The following is a 2,726-nucleotide window of genomic DNA, read 5'->3' on the forward strand; positions in this document are numbered from 1 at the left end:
AACCGATTTACTCGACGCTTTGCAGGTTTATTTTATGGCTAAAAATCTAAGCGCTATCGGGAGCTTTTCCTTTTTTTCTGCCTAGATTTTTTTACACTCAAAAAACGAGCGATTTTTTGCCAAATATCGATGCTTCAACTTTGCACAGCCGCCATTTTGTCTGAAAATAATTTCTCCAAAATCGGGCCCGACAGCGCCTAGATAATTTCATATATTATCTAAAAAAAATCGAATTTCCAATTTTGGATGATCCTGCACCGAGTTACGGTTGTCACCGCAAAGGGCCCCAAAAAGAAGGACGCCTCGGGAATCGTCTATAACTCGCAAATCTTTCAATACTTTTTACCACAAAAAATACTGAAATATCGGTAAGATGTGCTCTTTCCAACAGACTAATGTTTAATAATAAAAGTTTATCGGTAATTTTAGAAAAAATTCCCAAATAAGCATGTTGTTTTCACCGTTCTGCGTAGGCCCATCCCTTAAGAAGTTTTACATATTATTTTAATGTCACTGCAGCATTAGTTACAAATATATATAGGCACATATATGTACAGTGAGGGACAAAATAGTAGGGTCAGTTTACTGGTGACGTGTTTCGTCCTTTTGAAGAAAAATGCACTTGGTCGGAATAGAGAAGAAAATAGTGATGGCCGTTTTTCAACTTTTTTATCTGACTCTGTAATGAAAATTTAAAAAAAAACTTTTGTAGATTTAGGTAAGTTGTATATATGTTGAAAATTTCATCGAAATCAGTCAACGTAGTTATGACCTACAAACAGTTAAAAGTGGTGGAAATCACAGCTTTCGGCCACTAACTATAATAAACCAAATGATTCTTACATATTTCGATATCTATCGCTTATTTCTGCATCATCCGATTTCGATGAAATTTCCAGCATGTACCTATACAACGTACTTAAATCTACAAAAGACATTTTTCAAATTTCCATTACAGGCTCAGATAAAATAGTTGACAAACATCCTTCACTATTTTCTTAGCCATCCCCACCAATTGCAATTTTTGTCAAAAGGAGGAACCACGTCACCTAGTAAACTAATCCTTCTAGCTCCTCAAAAGAACTCAAGCCGTTGTTTGGACCAATTTTAAAAAAGTTATTCTGTTTTAAAGGGAGTCCAAATACTTTTGTCCTGCACTGTATACATCTATCTGGTATTCCTGAGTGACCTTCAGAAACTTTCGGTCATCGCACGTTATTTATTAAAAAGTTATTAACGAAATAACTTTTATAAGTACCTAAAACTCTGGTCAGTAGTTGATCGAGCCTAGGTTTGTTTAGCGGCCTCCCGTGATGGCCACATGTGGCTATTTCAGCAGATTTTGGAGAGTCGAACATGACACACATATGGGCCAGGAACAGTAAAACAGTGAAACCTCTAATATAGTTGTCCAAGATTACTCTAAAGGTACGTATACACGACGACACTTTTTTGCCCAGATCAAGTGCCTTTTGTGTCTAGCTAGAGCTAGTTGCAGTGTGTTCAGTCTAGCTCTAGCTGCAACTCCCGCGACGACAGCTCAAATTCAGTGTCGCGGACTGCTCTAGGCAGTTTCCAATCTTTCGAAAATTTTGTTGACTGTCGTATACACTTGATCCGGACACAAAAGTGTCGCCGTGTAGACGCATCTTTACAATTCTCCGGTACTTTACTTAAAATAGAAACAGACGAGAGAAAACACTGCAAATTTTACTCCTGCTGTGACAGAAGTTTCCATTCTAACCGTTATACCTAAAAATTAAAAACAAATTTGACAATCCTGCAATAGCTACTGCGAGTACAATTAGTTTCCGAAAAGCCGCCCCCAAACTTCTACTGTTATTTCATCCCCAAAACATTCCCAATCTCGCATCACACACGACACACGACCCCTCCCGTTACCTACGTACCGAGCATCACCGAGGAAGGCGGACGAAACGAGCCTTTAAACATTCAGATGAACCATTTCCCTCAAATTGCCCTGTAAAAGTCGAATCTTCCTGCCTCTCCCAGATTCTTTAGCGGCGTTACGGAAAGGAAGCCATCAAGCAGCCCCGTCCGAACGGCACAATTAGGGCGGCGTGGATTTTAGCTGAAACGAGCCGCCCCAACCGCGCCCATGGACGATCACGTCGAAACTGCGGGAACCGAGTGGCAAGGGTGGAAGGGCTGTTGATTTCGCGCGTTGATTGGCCGGTCGTTGGTGGATAATTAGGCCCCAGGTGAAAGAGGCGAGCTTGGGTGGGAGAGGAATTGAACAGGCACGCCCGGCAAAATCAACAAAATAATAAGCGGCCACGGGTGTTTGCGGGAAACGCGAACGTGACACGTTTCTGCTGATGAAGAGGGGTACCTGAAAAGGAGAATTACGACAGGTGCCGTCTGTTACGACAGCCACCACAGCCCGGCCGAAGGTACGGGGGACAACCGCAACGAGCCGGGGGCTATTTAATGACTCTATGCGCTTCATCTCTCCGGTGATTATCGACCCTTTCTTGTCGTTGCGGCCCCTTCGCTTTCAGGTCCGTGTCCCAGCCTGGATACCCCTTGATGGCGACACACCTTTCTCCTCGTAATCCAAGGAGGCAAGGATAATTAGCCTTCGCGAAGAATTGTCGTTACTGATTTCTTGATGTTCTGTGTGCTTTGCGGGTGATAATTCAGGGGAAATGGACTTTTCTTTGTGTGCGTTTGATTCGTTCAAGGTGAAGCTGCGTTACAAACTA

This window comes from Andrena cerasifolii, chromosome 7, assembly GCF_050908995.1.
Source record: "Andrena cerasifolii isolate SP2316 chromosome 7, iyAndCera1_principal, whole genome shotgun sequence".
Taxonomy (NCBI): domain Eukaryota; kingdom Metazoa; phylum Arthropoda; class Insecta; order Hymenoptera; family Andrenidae; genus Andrena; species Andrena cerasifolii.